The 20,735-nt window shown below is 37.1% G+C and overlaps 1 long non-coding RNA gene across 1 annotated transcript in view; it reads right to left on the minus strand.

Annotated features, from left to right (window-relative positions):
• Positions 1 to 15,991, minus strand: part of LOC143732828 (uncharacterized) — a 69,048-nt gene extending 53,057 nt beyond the window's left edge. The window contains exons 1-2 of the long non-coding RNA XR_013201184.1: positions 15,661 to 15,991; positions 9,437 to 9,700 (exon numbers count right to left, since the gene is read on the minus strand). This is a non-coding gene — a long non-coding RNA (uncharacterized LOC143732828). The remainder of the gene's footprint in view (positions 1 to 9,436; positions 9,701 to 15,660) is intronic.
• Between the last annotated feature and the right edge of the window lie 4,744 nt (positions 15,992 to 20,735).

Raw genomic sequence — 20,735 nt, forward strand, 5'->3', positions numbered from 1 at the left:
GACCTTGAACACGTAACAGTAGAAGATATCTTACAAAAAATACTTTATTTAGAGGTCAAATGCAAAAAGATGCTTTTCCAGTATTTGGTGCAGACTTTCTACAGCTTTTCGGCTGTTTTTAATCTACATTTTTATAAATATTAGGATGGATGGATGGATGGATGGATGGATGGACTTTTTCATTGTTTTTTGCTGATTAATTTTAATCCTTATTATGTATTGTCCGTCTTGTATTTTTATGTTTGTTCTTAAGTTTGTATGGTGTCCTAGAGAGTTTTGAAATAAAATGCATTTATAAAGGTATTATATATATTTATATGCACATATAAATGTTAATCTGGGTCTTACAGATAATTTTCATGCTGTCCACAGTATAGCCTAAACATTATATGCATAAATTAGTAACTGTGTATGAATGTTATTCCAAACATATCTAACAGCGTATATGCATGAGTTTAGACAGTTATGTGATGTTTGTTAGTTTTAAGCGGAAACCTCCATCCCTCAGAGATATTGCCAGGAAGTTTAACACAGGCAAACTCAGCAGTTGAATTTCAATGTGCTGCAGGCAACTCTGCATTGATCTCGGCGTGCTTCCATGCAAATTTCTGAAAAATTGAGATGCTAACATCTTCATTACGAAGCTCTATGGCTCTTGGTAAGCTAGAGGGAGGTATTCTATACTAGCAATAAAAGCTGCATCAAAGCCCCGAAGAAATCAAATCCCAGAGATGGCCCACAGTCAACTGGATAAGGATTCAACATTAAAGAGTCTGACAATCCAACGCAGCGCACCATCATCTACCACACAACTGCAAAGCACAGATAGAGAACATGGGATTCGCATGAGCCCTGAGCCAAGATAGCCTATGCCACCTCATTAAAATTCAGAATACATATCTTGGACGATTTGTGCCCGGTTGCCTTCTCTAAGCAGTTCTTGAGAACCGCCAGCTGAGCCGCAGTCATTTCCTTGTCTGAGAAGATCAAGTCCCTCATTTAGCGGCGAGTTAGGAGCGCAGAGGTTGGGCTCTATATACGCACTGTCATTTTGCCCATCCAGTTGAACCCAGCCAGCCTTTGATGCTCGCAGCTATTCCAAAAGATCTTATTAGGTCCTGGTTTAGTAAAACAAACAAGACGGAGCATCTCTGCACAGAAGTTAAACTAGGCACAATAACTTCTCTTTGACGATTAAATTATGAGGTTTTCCAATTAAGGCTTAGCTGCGCCGCATATTTTAAAGTTCCCTACAGGCTTTTTGACGTCATGGTAAGAGAAATGGAGGAGATGCAGGAGAAAGCGGGATGAACTGTGGTCACGGCATAAGCAATGTAATAATTATCTGAAGTCTCCTGCTGGCCGATGAGTGCCACGGAGCTCTGAATGTAAAGCTGTTGATGTTTTTACTGCTGTTTACTATTACTTACTGCTGTTTGCAGTTAGTTATTTGCACAAACCCCTAACTGCAAATATATTCATTTTTGCATGGAAGATGATAAAACACAATAAAGTCTCATATATACCAGTTTTAAAGGAGGTGCCCAAGTCATATCTACTAACCAAGATGAGGTCATTTGACCCTAGAAATCAATCATAATAGCCTAGAAATCACAAAGTTTGAGTAACATATGAAATTTGACCAGTAAGCACACATCACATAGCAACCACCCCAAAAACTCTACCAATGATATAGCAACACACTTAAAGGCCACTTAGCAACTGCATAGCAACAGCTTACCAACCACTCAGAATACCTTAGTAACCACAACGTTTAAGTACTATTTAAAATTGGACCAGTAAGCAAACTTATCTCCTAGCAACCACCCAGAAACACCATACCAATGATAAACCAGCCTGCTTAAGGCTCCTCAAAACACCTTGGCAACACCCTAGCAACTACTCAGAATACCCTAGACCCCACAAAGTGTGAGTGCTATTTAAAATTGGACCAGTAAGCAAACTTATCTCCTAGCAACCACCCAGAACAACATGCCATGATATAGCAATATGCTTAAGGCCACTCAAAACACCTTAGCAACATCCTATCAACCACTCAGAATACCCTAGAACCCACAAAGTGTGAGTCCTATTGAAAAAAATGGACCAGTAAGCAAACTTATCTGCTAGCAACCACACACAACAACACACCAATGACATAGCAACAAGCTTAAGGCAACTCAAAACACCTTAGCAACACCCTAGCAACCAATGAGAATACCCTAGAAAACACTATTTGAAATTGGACCAGTAAGCAACCTAACGACCTAGCAACCACCCCAAACACCTCACCAATGATAAAGCAACATGTTAAAGACCAGTCAAAATACCTTAAGCCCCGTTCACACCGCCAGCGACTTTGTCGCTGTATGTCGCTAGACTCTGTACTGTGATGTTGCTTGTGGGCGTTCGTAGTGCTGTCGCTCTAATGTTATTGGTAGACTGCACATCTGGCCATATCTATACAAAATACCATCACAAGTGATATATACAACTATACAATTTTAATTTGACTAGGTACAGGCTCAAAAGAAACAGTATATGCTGTTATATGCTGGGAGAATGTTTTTATATTACCACAGCAGTGTTCAGTAGATTAAATAATTTACTAGATTAACGATCGATCAATCAACAAATTAAACTCACTAATACTGTCATAAATTACTAAAACGTCATTCGAATTTGACACATAATCGATTTTCTTGTCTCTAATAGAGAACATAATGCAGGGGAAACTGTAAAATGAACTGCATCAGTGCTAAACTTGCATGCATCATAAAACTACACCACTCGAACTATAAATGTATGAATTAAACTATTAAACTCACTGAGACTGTCGACAGTTTCTTTTCCATGCATCATTTTATTATATCCGTATATGTGGTTACAGTCAAATCATATAAAACACTGAACTCTTCTGTCTTGCCTGCACTCGAGACGGTGACGTGAGCTCCACTGAAAGGCTTCTTTCCTATTGGTTGTCGCTCGTGAAAATCGCTTCTCATTTGCATAAAGTTGAAATTTCTCAACTTTTGTCGCTTGTCTCTTGTCGCGCCCACATTCTGTCGCCAACGGTCAATGTCGTTCGTGTCGCCGGAAGTCGCCATGCGCTCCATTGAAATGAATGGGATCATGTCGCTTTGTCGCTGCGTGTCGCTGGTGGTGTGAACGGTGCTTTAGTGTGGCAAGCACCACAATACCCTTGCATCAGATTTTCTTCAGAATATGCAAAAATCAAGGATTTTTGATATTAGATTTGGCCCAAAAAATTAAATTCCTGATGGCTTTTTAAATTTGTGGTGACTGTTATAAAAACTAAAACGGCGACATGACTGTGCCTGCATGTTCTTGTACCATTTGTTTTTACCAAGGATGGCGATACCTCAATCTGAAACAAACCATAATGTTGTCTCACGGCAATCGTCCTATTTCACCGGCTTTCAGAATGAATGGGGTTACCTGAGCTTGCAATTATTTACTTTTTGTGTCTCCTAATAGCCTCTTTGTTACTGACCGAGCAGAGATCTTCCCTCCAGCTGTGAGCTCTGTGCTGAAAAGATGCTTCCCCTCTCTTTGCTCTTGGGCGTAATTGTTATGATGTGTGTCATCTCACTCTCTGCATGCCTGGGGTTTGCCACACACTTTTTCAATGGTCTTTTTACTGTAATGAAATATTTCTCAGAAAAAAAGCTAGAGTGTACTTGCATTGATTTTTTGTCTGCTACAGAACCCCACAAAGACTCTGCATCAAACAAACTATAAATAGAACAAATTAAAGTAATGACTCTGAGCAGCACTGCAGTCTAATGATCTGGTAAGCATTATGTAAAGTGATAATATTTGTTTTTCAAATATTTAAAAAATTTCATTTCAAAGTTAACCTATGGTTCAAAGAGAGGAAATATGGTGTAAGTTTATAGTGACAAGTTTATTGTAGGCCTACAAATCGAATTTTGTGAAATGCAAAGTTAAATTTTATCAGTATAGCATCCCCTTCAACCATCACCACCACTAATGACAAAAAAGTGCACATTTTTTCATGCGCTCATGAATTCTTGGTAGCCTATTTAAAAGAATCACAACTTAGAACTAAAGACTATTTCATGACTTTTAGGATTCTTCAAAAAAAGAAAATATTTACTGTATGATGAAATATCTGCGATTTAGACACTACCGTTCAAAAAATTAGTAGTCAGTGAGATTTCTTCAAAGAAATTAATACTTTTATTCAGCAAAAATGCATTAAATTGATCAAAATGACAGTTAAGACATTTATAATGTTATGCAATAGTTCTATTTCAAATAAATGCTGTTCTTTTTAACTTTCTATTCATCAAAGAATCTTGAAAATAATTATCATCAAAAAAAAGTCAACATTGATGATAAAAAGATGTTGTTTGAGCAGCAAATCATCATATTAGAATGATTTCTGAAGGATCATGTGACACTGAAGACTGGAGTAATGATGCTGAAAATTCAGCTTTGATCACAGGAATAAATTACATTTTAATACATATTCAATTAGAAAACAGTTGTATGTAATGGTAATAATATTTCACAACATTGTTTTTATTGTATTTTTGATATATAAATAAATGCAGCCTTTCAAAAATATATTTTTAAAAATCTCACCGACACCAGATTTTTTAACGGTATATGTGGCTTCCAAAAAAAATAAAAATTTATCAGAATAATTCAACAACTTTTAAATGGCCTATAATGATTTTCCCCACACAATGATGTAGTTACTGCATCTACCAGCAGAGGCTAACCAACAAAACCTTGACTCTTATCTTCAACCCGTTCCCCAAGTCATTTTTCAGTCATTTAGAGCTCAATTCGAATAAAGCCCAAACCTAAGACAGCCTGAAGCACCCAGAAGTGTTGCCGCTGAGCATTTGTTTGTAAGCACTAATTTAATCTATTCTGGTCACTAAATGCAGTCTCATCACAATGATGCAATATCACATTTAGACAAGGCACTGAGAGATTCATATTACATATATTATTAGAGTTGTGCGCCGAGCGTGTTTAATGCTGCTAAAGAAGCCTGTCTCCAGCTCAACTCTGTGCTAGTAGTGGGACATATTTCTCATTAATTTTAGCTGCTGGAGTGGTTATTTTCCTGGGTAACTCATTCATCAAACAACAACAGGCTTTCAGGTCTGCTGTGTCTACATGAATCCTATTTCCCAGAGGGGCAAAAATCTCATGTTCTCCAAATGCTGCTAATCTGCAGAGGCGTGGAGGTCTGTAGGTCAACCATATACAACGTACAACAGGGCTTGGTCTGCAGGTTACCAGTCATATATATAATATGTATCCCATAATATCACATACTTGCTCAGTCTTTGCACCCTCTCTAATTCATTCAAGACTATCAAACAATATATTAAGCCATCAAGGGTAATATTACTGTAAATTACCACCATCATATCTAAAAACTGAAAGGCCAAGAATGACGTCTAAAGGCCAAAACTTACTGTGAGCAAGAATGTAAACGAAATTGTTTTCTACACTAGGTTGATCTCATATATGTATTATACGAAACATGCCAAACTGCAATTCATAATGCAACTCAAGTGGATTTTTTCTTAAACTATGCACTTTTATGCCTCAATAGTTAATAACTTAAAAATATATGAATATATAATAATAAGTATGATTATTATTATTATGTGAAGGTCACATTAAACAGTTTTGGAAAATCATAAAATCATCAAAAAAAATTAATTGCCCATGAATTTAAAAAATTTATAAAAAAGGATAAAATAACAAAAATGATTCAATTCAAGTCAAGTAAAATTTATTTGTATAGCGCTTTTCACTATACATTTTTCAAAGTAGCTTTACAGAAAATCATAATGTGAAGGTTTATAATACCTTAAAGGGATAGTTCACCCAAAAATGAAAACTCTGTCAGTAATTACTCTCCCTCATGTTGTTCCAACCTTGTAAGACCTTCGTTCATCTTCGAAACACGAATTAAGATATTTTTTATTAAATCTGAGAGCTGGATCACTCCTCCATAGGCTTCTTAAGGGATTGAATCTTGCCAGCCACGAAAAGTTATTAAAGACATTGTTAAAATAGTCCAAGTGACTACAGTGGCTCAATCTTAAGTTTATCAAGCGACGAGAATACTTTTTGTGCGCAAAAAACCCCAAAAATAACGACTTTATTTCAACTATTGATTTCCTTCTCTATGGGCCTCTAGTCAGTTAACGTAGTGTAATAGCGTAGAGCTACGTCACACGTAGGCTCACTATTGGCCGACGCTGGTCATGTGTGTGATGCGTGTGATGTACAACCTATGCGTAGAACACAGAAGCTTAGGCTGTTACACTAGTGAACTGACTCGAGGCCCACAGAGAAGGAAATGAATAGTTGAAATAAAGTCGTTTTTTTTTTTGCGCACAAAAAATATTCTCGTCGTTTGATAAACTTAAGATTGAGCCACTGTAGTCACTTGGACTATTTTAACGTCTTTAATGTCTTTAATAACTTTTCGTGGCTGGCAAGATTCAATCCCTTAAGAAGCCTGTGGAGGAGTGATCCAGCTCTCAGATTTAATCAAAAATATCTTAATTCGTGTTTCGAAGATGAATGAAGGTCTTACAAGGTTGGAACAACATGAGGGAGAGTAATTACTGACAGAGTTTTCATTTTTGGGTGAACTATCCCTTTAATATCTTCATGCCTTATAATCACATATAGCAGATATGATAATATGATTTTCCCCACATGATGTAGTTTTATTAGTATATTTGTATGTAATGATATAAGCAATCAAGCAGTTAAGATTTGTTATAGTTTATATCCCCCAAATATGTGTATATTGTGTTTATGTGGATAAAGTTGGATGAACGTATAAAACTTTTTATATATTACTGAGGTTTTAACTCTAAAGTAATGCAAACATGCATGTTAAGTATGTACAATATCACGGCATGTTTGGCTTCTGCATTTGTGCATTTGCACAGAGTAAATGTGTCTGGCCTCTGTCTCTAAAGTCTGGCTGAATTGAAATAATCAAGGGGCAGATTGATACCCGTTTGGGTCGGGCTCAGGCTCAGGCTCATGTGCTGTAATGTGAATTAGTTATCAGGCCATGGCCGCTTGTGTCAACCTCATTCAGCATTATCCAGCACGCACCTCTGACCTCATAATGGCTTAAATACATGCCACTGTTTGCCTTGTAAATAAAACATTGGTAATGGGTATTTTAATGCATTTGCTGCACACCACAAGGCATTTTATAATAATGCAAGATGAGGACCTGAATGAGAGACACCTGCAATGCTATAGCACGTCTTTCAAGGGTTTATTTCAAGATAGGTAAAATAGGCTAATCGAAACTAGAAAGAGCAGCATATTGTAATTAAAACTAGTCACATCGATAGCAATCTAGGCTGGCTTTAACAAATGTCAGAAAACTCCACAGTGCTTCTCTTTGACTAATAAATGATAAGCTTTCTAATTAAAGCACAGTTGTACCACAGATTTCAAAGTCCCTGCGGCTGCTAGACATCATAGTAAGAGTAAAGGAAGAGACAATGAAGAAAAAGCCAGCAGGATGAAAAATGATACCGGCTCAAGAAATACTATAAAATTTAACACACGAAAGAAACTAAATTTTCACATTTTCAGGGGAAAAAAAGAGTGCAAAACCCACATAATGTTTTGAATGGTTGCCAGGGCGTTGCTATGCAGTTGCTAGGGTGCTCTGGCTGGTTGCTAGGGGGTTACTCACTGGTCTAAATCAGAATAATACACTCCAATCTCTTTAGATATGGTTTGAGTCCTTGCTTCAATGTAAGTCACATCTGCCATGTAAAAAGGAAAATAAATGATTAACCTCTCCTCAATAAGCCAGATATTGATAAGTTCAAATGATCAAAGTTTAATACTTAGGCCTGGTTTCACAGACAGGGCCTAGATTAAGCCAGGATTAGGCCTCAGTTCAATTAGGACATTTAAGTAGCTTTTATAAAAAGTAGCTTTGCCTTTAAAAAAAAACGTCACTGGTGTGCATCTCGAGACAAAACAATGGCACTGACATATAAAGATATATCAGTGCAAGCAGTGGCGTCATGCCCATTCAAAGTGAGGGGGCACGTGCCCCCTCAGATTTTTCCTCCCTGATCATTTTTTTGTCACAACTTTATACCTATTATGCTCCATTATTACCAGAGCCTATAACGACTCAAATGTATTCTACTGGATGTGTAATAAATCGGTCAGCTTCAGCCCGCCCCTTTTTCCTAATATGATGTCTGTGTATATCAAATCTAGAGCGCTACGCGCGTAGTGCTCTAGAATCTTTGCTATGTATGTTCAAGCAACTCACTCGTCTCGCACGTTGAGCTGGCAATGTTTTACAGATGGTCTTGAAGTGCTAAGTGGGCAAAGCAACAAATCGGCATTGAATTAGTTATCGGATGATATCAAAAGGTAGTGGGATTATTTGTGGTTGACCTGGAAATTTTAACTTGATCAAAAGGTTATGGATTTGATATTAGCTGCGAATTCAGAGCATTAACTTAAGCTGTGTCAGTGTAACGTTATTGATAGCTAGCCTAGTCTAACCGTAAACTAGTTGGCTAACATTACTGCCTGCCATACAAAGCCAATAAGCCATAGTAACGTTATCTGATCGGTTTTGAAACATCTGTTCTGTTTTGTCTTGTGTCAAAGTTTCCAGCTGGTTCAATTGTTTTCAGTTTCATAGAAACGAGGGTGTTAAATTTGTTGTAGGCTAACTGCAAAATCCAACCTAACGTTATCAAGGCATCGACTTGATGTTTCTCCCATAGACTGTTATTCACGGTTCTTCACGGATCAGGCAGCTAATTCAAATGCAGTGAAAAAATATAGTCTACCCGTTCCAAAGCTACAGCATAGTTGTTATACAGATCGCTATGACCGTGATGTAGGCTTAGAGTGCACGAAAGTGTAGCAGTCAGCCTCTCTCTCATGTGCTCATATAACTTCCGTCATTATTATCAGGTCACTTTACTTGCTCATGATTCGCAAGTAGCAACTTACAAATGAGGTACTACTTGCCATAATACAACAGTAATGCAGTAATACAAAATATATTATTATCATTACTAACCCAAACCTCCCAAACTGCATTGAAATGGTATGTTTAGCAGCCAGAATTTAAAAATTTTCAGGGGGAGAAACCCCCTGACTCCTCCTAACATGATCCATATGACCCGTCAGAAAACAATTGCAACGTCTCAGATTGTGCCCCCCCAGAATTTTGGCTTGCATGACGCCCCTGAGTGCAAGTTGCTTTCAGTTAAAACAGCTCAAACATGCATTTTAATCTAAGACTAGACTTAAACATTGTCTATGAAACCGGGAGTTGTTCAAATCACTAACCCTAATATAAGTAGCAATACTAATACTGATTTTAGATTTTACATACCTCCGCTGCAGAAACTACAAGAAGACTCTCAAGGGGCTCCCGATGCTGCACATAATGAGGTGATATTTTTAAATGACATTTTTGAGGTTGAGAGTTGACTTATTTTGAGAAGAGCCCTTAATACTCTCCGTGAGTCACCCTGACTGAAGACATACCCAGAATTCCTCACTGACACAAAGGAGAAAGAGTGCAAGACGGGGAGATTTTTCTTATGGATTTCCTATTGAAACGCTGCATATCTCTGACAGATACCCTTGGAAGAAGCTGAAAAAGAGGAAAAGTGCAGATCCAAAGACAGATGGAGCACCAAATGCTCCGGCAAACCACGAAAGATTCATCGAGGCAAATTTAGGTTTGTCTGGCCAGTGACACCTGGTGTGGATAGAACACCATGCAAAAGCAAAAATGTTCAGTTACCAGTGACTTACAGTACCAGTGAAATAGACAACCATTCAAAACACATTAGAAAATGCATTGCATTGGCCTGGAAATTGGAAACTGGAACCGCTTAGAAAATGTACAAATAGTCATTTCTTTAGGTGTTAAACTCGTTACTCCACCTTTTAATATCAGTATGTGAGTAATGGCACACAGGCAGTGAACCGCAGAAGAAAAGCTTAGAAATGAGATTGGAGTGAATCCTATTTTTATGAGGCTAGACTTGTATCTCAGCGCTGCTCTGAGAGGCGGACGGGGGATTTAAAAGCACACAGACTCTGTGCTGTCCAGCTGACATGTTAATCCATTTTAACAGCGGCCCACGACAGGAGCCAGAGCAGCGACGCGAGAACCATCTCACGTCCCGACCACAACACACTCAAACGCAATCAGACACCGAACTTTATTATTCAGTAACTCCCTTCCTATTATCTCCACCTTGCTGAATCACTTTCATAACAGACGGGGGGGGGGAGTTTGCTTGAGTTATTAAAGGTTTAGTTTACCCCAAAATGATTCATGATCATTTACTCACCCTCAAGTTATTCCAAACCTGTATGAATCTCTTTCTTCTGCTGAACACAAAAGAAGATATTTTAAAGAATGTCAGTAACCAAATTTCGATGCACAGTTGACTTCCCTATATTTTTTTCCCGATTCTATGGACGTCAATGTTTCAACACAACTGTTTGATTACCCATATTCTTCAAAATATCTTCTGTTTCGTGTTTTCTGTTCGGCAGAAGAAAGAAATCCTTCGTCATGAGCGTTAAACAAGTTACAAAGAAATATGTTTAGATATCATGCAAAATATCAACATTTCCAATCACGGGTTAATCTGAAACAAAGAGCAACAACAAAGTAAGTGAGTGTTAGGGATGCACCAATTTTAAAATGTCGATAAGCATGCCCTGATAACTGATAAATTATTACCAATATTAAAATTGTATGGCTACTATATAAATCTCAAAATATATTTCAAATAAAACACACTAGAAATAAAATGTATGGTTTTATATGCAACAAGATTGCTATATGATAAACTTTACAATTAACAATAAAGCAAACACATTTAACAGTGTTATTAAATTATTAGTGTAATGATCATGCTACGAGATGGCAAAGGTAATCTAAATGTAAAAATATATTGAAAATAGGGAACACAATTAAATATCCAATATCATCTGATATATACTATACTGCTCAAAGGTTTGGGGCTGATTTGTGTTTAAAATAAGTCTCTTATCTCTTATACAGTTGTGCTGCTTAATATTGTTTTGTTTGTGGAAACCACAATATTTTGAGGATTCTTTGATGAGAGTTCAAAAGAACAGCATTTATTTGAAATATAAATCTTTTGTAACATTGTCTTTACTGTCAATTTTGATCAATTTAATGCATCCTTCCTGAATAAAGTATGAATTTCTTTACAAAAAAGTATATTTTCAAGGTTGAGTATGTCCAATATGCACTTTACTGATAAAAAAAAATCTAAGTAATATCCTATATTGGTACTTAAACATCATGCAACCCCAGACAGAATTTACAAATGAAATACAGAAAAATATGTACAGTATCATACATAATACCTGGATCTGTGTTAACACTCCATTACAATTGTATATATTGGATATCTATATCACGTCTCGTAACTCTGAGCTCCTCTTAATAATAGATGTGCGTTGTTGTATCTGTCAAAGCATGTGTCTTGGAAAAGTTTTGCAGGCTCGTATAGACAAGGTACTTCGAGAATACCGTAAGACAGGACCGAAAACTCTTGAATAAAGTGCTTTGGGTCGTTCCAGCTCTTTGAACCATGTGAACTACAAACAGAATATCTATCGACGGCCAACAGAGCGGACTGTTTTAACCTACAGCATAAATTATGCATCTCCCCATAAAGAATGACCTCTCATAACTTGTTTCCCACACAAGACGGCTCGGTACAGGAACACAACAATGGAAAAAAAAAGTCACAATATTAGCATAGCCGTGTGAAATCGGCGCGGTTAGGCAAACATCAGCTAAGTTTCACCTCTCTCTCTGCGTCAGCATTGATCTCTGTGGGAAAAATCAACTCATCCTTAAAAAGACTGCCTGAGTAAATGGCAGCGAGAATGGCTCTCTCCGTCAAGTAGCAATCTCCGCAATGGAAGGCATTTCATGCTGCAAATCCCCCGCTTAAATTGGACTGGTGTGACAGCGTCAAATTTTCTCCCAGGGATATATCAAAATGATTCAGATTTCTGCCAAGTGTTTGAAGCCTTCACATTAATGCATACTTGAGTCTCGCTCTTTACAAACCCGGATTCGCCGAAGTAAACACTGGCAGGAGCCCTGGGATCGCTATTCCAGAGGACAAGATTAAGGGCAAAGTAGGACAGGGGCGTTTCTAAATGAGAAGTTTAGCACAATCTTATTGTTATTAATGTCAGCGCTCAAACGCTTAAACAAAGCATCCGAGCTGATTCATCAGACTACGGAAATGTATGCGCCATTAAACAGAGGGGAATACGCCGCGACAATTTGGAATTCAAAGAGAGCCTCAGAGGTCGAGCCGGCGCAAATAAAAAGTTCCAGGAGCCGCTGAGACCGACTGGATGTTTTAGCATTCGATTTGCATAGCGAGTAGCCTGGCTGCTCTGATGAATAGGTAATACCACCCCTATGAGGCGAACAGGTTGCATTGTGGGACAGTAGCTGTGGGGTGTGTCATTCCAGTAGAGTGGATTCGCCTGACACTCCAATTTCATCGAAATCCTCCCAGTTTTGTCCCGGGGCTACGGGTGACAAAATTATACATTATGTATTCATTCATTTATTTATTTATTTGCACTTTTTTATTTCTGTCCCCGAAACAAAAGTTGTAAACATCCCTAACTCTGGCTGTCATGTATACACTAGGGGCCGCATTTCCAAGACGCAATAAAGCTATAGCTGATATTGTTTGTCGTACCTAGTTGGAACTCTCACAGCAATATAAATCTCATTTCAGGCCTCAGACACATCCAGAAGATTCACGAAATGCAAGAGTGTAGGTGACAAAAACACTGGCCAGCTTTTGAAACACAGCTTTAATAGCGTTTGCATGTTGCTGTGGATGTGATACGACTTGTCTGCCAAACTACTTATAAATCAAAGCAGTTAAACTACAGTCAAGATATTCCACACTACAAACGGCAAGAGAAAAGCAGTTATCTTTTAGAGTCGGTATGAAACAGAAGTTGCGATAGTCTTTTTTCCCCCTATTGTGACGTATATCCGAGTAAAACTGCTTCTGGAGCAAGAATAATTGTAGGGCAGGGCTTGATTTTGTACGAGGGGAATTGATTGGATAGTTGTGGTTTGCTATTGGTGGATCTCATGAGAGTGACAGGTTGCCCCGCCCTCGTCATCAGAGAAGAGAAGAGAAGAGAAGAGAAGAGAAGAGAAGAGGAGAGAAGAGAAGAGAAGAGAAGAGAAGAGAAGAGAAGAGAAGAGAAGAGAAGAGAAGAGAAGAGAAGAGAAGAGAAGAGAAGAGAAGAGAAGAGAAGAGAAGAGAAGAGAAGCTACAAGAGGGAGGGGAAGGGATTTTGATTAAAGATTACGAAGCACATGAAATAAAAATTATAATAATGATGTGCCCAGATAAATCTCTAAGAAATACTGCAATATTCCATTTAAAACAAGAATTTTGAATTCATGGTGATTTTTAAATATATAGGCCTTCCTTTATAATGTCTTAATTATAATTATAAAATATAATTTCTTTAATTTATCTGGCACAAAAAAGCAATGAGGATTTTTAAATTAGCATCAAAATATAATTTCATAGCTTAGTAAACAGAAAAATGTACTGTAAAAAAAAAAGTTGTTGTCTTTAGATTTGTAAGTACAATTAACTTGGATGTTTAAGTCTTTCAACTTAAATGAAAAACTTGAGTTGAAACTTGAAACTTGTATGACATAAAAAAAAAAGTTGAACATTGCTTAACTTATTTTGATGAGTTAAAGCAATGTAAAAAACATAACTTATTCATCATATTCTTTTTACAGAGTGCCAGTAATAAAAGTAGGCAAAACACTAAACATGGGCCCTATTTTACCGATCTATGCGCATGGTCTAAAGCGCAGGACGGAAGTTCAACGACGGTAAAAATAGCTTATTACTGGCAAAGCTGCACTGAACCACCAGTAAATGCTAAATGACTAGTAAATGATATAATGCCATGCTACTGGCAAATTTTATTAGTTGCATTGTTACTTTAATTAGTAACTCCACAACACTGGTCTTCTCAACCTAGAAATATGGACAGAATGCCTTCAATAGATCAAGGGAAAAGAATATAATGCCCTCTCAATATAATGAAGGATGAAGAATCTAGACTAGATAATTAAAGCGGAAGCATTCTAACATCAGACATGCATGATTGGCTGGGGCCACAGAGGTTAGAATGACGCAAATCTTCGAAGACAAGAAAGGTGACATTGTTCTCCATACTTAACCTCACTGTAACAGTGGGAGAAGATAAAACGTGCAGAAATTTAAATGAATGAAAGAAACACAGAGGTCTACCTTTTCCGAGCGGCTGCCGAATGTGGTTAGGCGGTGTGAAGTTTCTATTGTGGAAACGCAGCTTCATTTTCATGGGGCCATCTGTTTGAGAGACCTGAAGATGTAATTATACTGTCTTCGTTCAGACAGATCATGCACAATCAAGTGCAATTAGGTGGCCTTCTGCTCCAATTCCCAAGTGTTATGATGGGGAGGTATCTTATGTGGAGTTTTGTGGAACTTTACTTATGCAAGTAAATACTTTTGTAGTGCAATGGCCTAAACATATGATAAACGCTTTGCAAATGAACTCCTTCCTAACATATAAAGAAAAACTGGTAACACTTTACAATAAGGTTTCATTTGTTAACATAATGCATTAACTAACATTGAGCAATACATTTGTTGCAGTATTTATTAATCTTACAACTGTTCGTTGTTTGTTCATGTAAGTTCACAGTGCATTAGCTGTTAACAAATACAACTTTTGATTTTCTTAGGCCATGTTAACTAATTTAGTCAAATAATGTTAAATGAAACCCTATTGAAAAATGTTACAGAAAAAAATAATTAAAATATTTTCTGTAAAAAATTATATTATTTTTAAGTTTTTTGTTCCATACAATATACTCACACACTATATTATACACATATTTTCTGTAAAATATTTTTTATCTATTATATATTTTTTAAATATATTCATATATACATAATATTTTATATATTTTTACAAAACCATGATTTTTTACTTGCAGGAAGGCAGACGAGGGCATATTTCCAAAACTTTATTTGGAATTAAACACAGGACGGAAGAACAGGTAGCAACACAAACTAAATAAGATGGAGATCAGACAAACACTGCCTGAACAGAAGGAACTTAAATACAAACACAGATGACACTGATTAATAGAACACAGGTGACACAACTGAACTGATAATGACAGTAACCATGGATACCGAAGGAGTAGCAGGAAAGAACAAAGGAGAACAGGAACCAATCAAAATACAAACTGAAAGTCACAAACACTGACACATGACACTAATACTTAAATATTACAGAACCATTTACAATATATATATATATATATATATATATATATATACACACACACACACATATATAATTACAATGGATTTTTTAAGCACCATTACAAAAATATTGACATACACCTACTAAGCCAGAGAGCCAGAAAAACACAACACATATACAAATATATCAACACATTGCAAAGAAACAGAAGAAGAGGTTTACCTGGGCACTGTCAGTGGACGGCTGAAGACTGGAAGCAAGGCTTGACCGATGAATCAAAATGTGAAAATCTTCGCTCCGTCACGCAGGGCTCGAGGAGGTGAAGGGACGGAGGAGGAACCTGTCAAACACGGAGGTGGGAGCGTGATGGACTGGGGCTCTTTTGCGGTACACAAAGACTGAGAATGAGTGAGTAGCACCCTAAACCAAAAGCATGGCCAAAGCATTTTGCAGAGCCATGCAATGCCCACTGGTATACGCCTCGCTGGTCAGGGGTTCATCCTACAGCAAGATAATGACCCGGAACATACCTTCACGCTCTGAAGAAACAACCAAGTTGCAACGTCCAGCACAGATTTAAACTCCATTGGGCTGGTTTGAGATGAACTGGACAGAAGAGTGCATGCAAGGAAACCAAAGAAGCAAAGTGCAAATGTGAGAACTTCTGCAACAGTGTTGGGGAAAACTTTTCAAAGAATATTTGATATCTATTGTAGAACGTCACAAGTGTGTTCTGAAAAAGATGCAACTTTGAGTTAAAATACAGAATTCTAACTCAAATGTAGGATTAAAAACTATATATATATATGCATATTTTTACTAAATGTAAAAAAATATATTACAGTAAAATAATTACAAATTTTGCATATTTTTTACATAGTAATTTTTTTCTCTTTATTTGTTCTGTTTTAATGTTACTTTATATAATCATGGAGTGTGTGTGTGTGTGTGTGTGTGTGTGTGTGTGTGTGTGTGTGTGTGTGTGTGTGTGTGTGTGTGTGTGTGTGTGTGTGTGTGTGTGTGTGTGTGTGTGTGCGTGCGTGCGTGCGTGCGTGCGTGCGTGCGTGCGTGCGTGCGTGTGCGCAGGGGCGCAGTAAAGGGGGGGTAAACGATGACGATTCTCGGGGCCCAAGACTAAGAGGGGGCCCAGAGAAGCCCCCAATAAAATTGTGGTGCTAAAAAAATATATTTGATAGTAAAACTAATGAACTTTAAATTATTCTATTTGCTGTTTCCTGGTGTCAAAAAATGTATTTGTTTAGGAAACACAAAAAGTCCGTGGGCCCCTCTCCCCCTCTCGATTATCTTAAAATGGTTCAGTCCGCCCAAATTGTATTCAGGCAACGTATTTTACGCTCCGATTGTGTGAGACGTAAGTTACACGCTAGGACAGATACGGCTTGAAGTCGTTCATTCTCGGATGCGGTGCCGCTAAGCGAAATGAGGTCTTGCGCACCGAACTACTTGTCACTTTTGCCGCGCTCGTGTGGACGCTATAAACTTTACTCCGTGTCAGCGCGCGCTCTGATCGGTAAAGGTGCACAGACCTCTCCCGAATCATCTCCAGCACTCAGCCTCCGCCTCCGTTTCCCTCGTAAGCTGATATTAGTATTTAAACATTCTCTATGATAATTTTTTTTAAATGACACAGTCTCTTTCTCTCAGTCTCATACACACACATTCTCTTTCTCTCACACATATGTAGGCTAGTTATAAACTCTTTAGACTTTTAATGATTAGTGCTTTATTTTTAAAGTTTGTGGTTAAGAATCGTGTAAAAAAATCGCTTATTTTGGGGATGGATTCCGGGAAATCTCCCTTATTTTCAATGTTGACAGCTATGGCGTACGCACGCTTTGCATAGACAGTAAAAGAAAGGACGCTTTGTAGATAGATAGTTTCAGACAAAAAACTTAGTCTCTCTCAACACATTTGAGCTGACAAACAGCAGCATATTTACAACAGTCTGAAACAGGTGTAGGCTGAAGCTCTTGCTTATACCCTTTTTTGAAAACCTCTCATATTTAAAAAATAAAAGTAATTATCATTATAATCTTGACAAACAAATCTAAACAGAATACAATTTTTTTTATTTCCTATAAATACAGTTGCACCATCCAAAATACAACAAAAACAGTTTGTTCATTTATCGCTCTTTAAATTGTTTCATATAGTTTCATTGCATTATTTTTAAATAATTTCTTTAACTTGCTAAGTGTCCCACGTTTTTTTAATTCCTCATCACAGCTGTTCCATAGATTTACACCTTTAACTGAAATACAATGGTATTTTGCATTGGTCCTCACTTGGTTCTTTTTGAATATACAAGTTCCCCTTAAGTCATGTTGGCATTCTCTTTCTGTGAACAACCCTTGGATACTTTCTGGCAATTGATGTTTTTTTGCTTTGTACATGATTTGTCATGTTTTAAGTTCTACTAATTCTTTAAACTTTAAAGCCTTTAATTCAATAAAAAGGGAGTTTGTTGGCTCCCTATTGGTGGTTTTCTTTACTATTCGTATGGCTCTTTTTTGAAGCATAAATATTGGGTCAGTGTTTGTTTTATATGTATTTCCCCATACTTCCACACAATAAGTAATGTATGGAAGCACAAGGGAACAATACAAAGTATATAATGATTTTTCATTTAAGAGATCTTTAACTATATACAATATTGCGATTGAATTGATATCTTGTTCAGATATATGGGGCTTCCAATTTAAATTGTCTATAATCACTCCAAGAAATGTAATAGCTGACACCCTTTCTATTTCAACTTCATTAATCATTAATTTTCCTATTGTATTCGATAAACGATTACCAAATACAATAAATTTTGTTTTCCTTATATTTAATGTTAGTTTATTCGAATCAAACCAATTTTTTAGCAGTACCATTTCTTTTTCCATTGTATCCAGAAGTTGTTTCAGATTGTCACCAAAACAAAATAAGTTTGTATCATCTGCAAATAATATAAATTTAATACTTTGGAAACCTCACATATATCATTAATGTATAACAGAAAAAGCAATGGGCCCAGCACAGAGCCTTGGGGAACCCCACATGTTACCTGCACCAATTGTGACTTGCAATTATCTATTTTGACATATTGATGCCTTTTCTCTAAGTAATTACTTATCCAAGAGTGAGCTACCCCTCTTACTCCATATTTTTTCAGTGTCTCTAGTAATATGTCATGTTCGACAGTGTCAAATGCTTTTTTAAGATCTAAAAATACCCCAACTGTGCATTGTTTATTTTCTATTGCGTTAGATATTTTTTCCACAAAATCTATTAATGCATGTGAGGTTGTTCTATTAATTCTAAACCCATATTGTTGCTTGCTTAGTATATCGTATTTTATAACAAAATCATTTAATCTTATGTAAAATAAATTTTCCAATATTTTTGGAAAATTGTGAAAGCAAAGAAACGGGCCTATAGTTTGAAAAGGTATGTCTATCTCCAGTTATATATATGGGTATAACTTTAGCTATTTTAATTTTTTTTAGGAAATATGCCATTTTGAAGAGACAAATTGCATATATGTATCAGGGGTTTCTCAAAACACTCGATAATATGTTTTACTACAGACATATCCATGTCATTCCAGTCAGTTGACTTCTTATTTTTAAATGATCTGACAATATCAATTATTTCTTTTCCATCTGTTCCTCTTATAAAAATTGATTGCTTATTTACACTACCCGTTTCTCTTTCCGTTCTACTTTTCTTATCAATTCCTACAATCTCCCCAGCCAGACTACATGTACATGAGGCCCCAGGTCTCTACGGTAGCATTTTTCGACAAGTTAGCACGTTTCGACAGGGTGCAGCGGGTGCACGGCTTTGTATTACAGAGGACAAATTACGGGTGAGGACATGGAGTTCAATTGTCTGATTGACTTAAATATATGAGAATGATAGTCAAAATACCATAAAAGCGCATGATTTTATGTAAATTAATATGAAAAAAGTCTCAGCTGTGTTGGGGGCCCTGTCAAGATTCTTTTCATGGGGCCCAAAATCCTTAGCAGCGCCCCTGCGTGTGCGTGTGTGTGTGTGTGTGTGTGTGTGTGTGGTTCCACTAGACATTAATTTGAATCATTATTATTAACAAACACAATTGGTCCATAATGTCACATGTGGCTCATAATGTCATTAAGAGTATAACAACACGTCTGATGTCAGACATTGTTTACTTCAGCTTTCATTTTGCAATCTAGCGAGCTTTTTCCTCATCCTACACCTCTAAATAAACCACAACAGTGCTGAAGAGGACATTTTGGTTTCGCAGGAGTGGTGTGTGCGTGTGTTTGTGTGTGGGAAAAAAAGGCACAATCTCAGCTTTTTTCCAGACTGTTTTGGAAGAAATAGGGCAGTCTCATCTTTCCGGACAAGAAAACTTCTCAGTTCTGCTCTTTTGCTCCTGAAAGGTGCCTCGGGTCTCCTGAGAGAGCGTCTTCCAAGACAACAGCTGCGTCTTCCTGATTCTTAATCTAGTTCATTTATGCTCGGCCTGCATTCATCTGCGACGGACCGACGAGGTTACCTTGCGTAGATCTTCATTTCCAATTCAATAATGCTCTTCAGCTGTGTTAATTAAACAGTTAATATTGAATCTAGCAGAAATTAAACCAGAGTCCACACGAACCCTTTGGCTCTAATGCGGGCGTCCCCTTGAGAGATTAGTGGCATTATAATGAGGTGGAAAAACAATTATTTCAGGTGCTTTTCATATACCAGCTTGATTTCGTCAGGCGCATTATTGAGTTTTATTTCGCCTGACTGTTGTTGTTATTGTGCTCGTCATGTCAGTAATGTCATTAAGAGTATAACAACCTCGTCTGATGTCAGGGATTGTTTGCTTCAGCTTTCATTTTGCAATCTAGCGAGCTTTTTCATCTCATTCATTTCAATTAAAGAAGTGAGAGGACTTAATTGTGCTTGCTTAAAAGATGGAGTACGAGAATCGCATTGACGAACAGAAGATCTTTGAGGAGAGATGGAGCTCCAGCTTCTGACAGCAGTTAAAGAGATGTGAGATTGGCAGATGCAACCCCAAAACATTGTCTCTGGAGGGATCGCTTTTCTCAGAACTGTAATTGAAATTAGCTTTCACGGTTTAGGAAAAAGTCAATGAATTCATTAAGGCGATCAAACGGCTCTGTGGTTTAAAATGCATGGCTTTAAAATAAAAACAAGAAATGACCCTTGTAAAGTTCAAGTTCAAATAGATGATTAAATAGATAGTAGTTTCTAATGTTTTAAACACTAAACACAAAACAAAAATAAAA

The sequence above is a fragment of the Siphateles boraxobius genome, unplaced genomic scaffold (assembly GCF_051911475.1).
Source record: "Siphateles boraxobius isolate OS27281-9 unplaced genomic scaffold, OSU_SipBor_1 9, whole genome shotgun sequence".
Classification (NCBI taxonomy): Eukaryota; Metazoa; Chordata; class Actinopteri; order Cypriniformes; family Leuciscidae; genus Siphateles; species Siphateles boraxobius.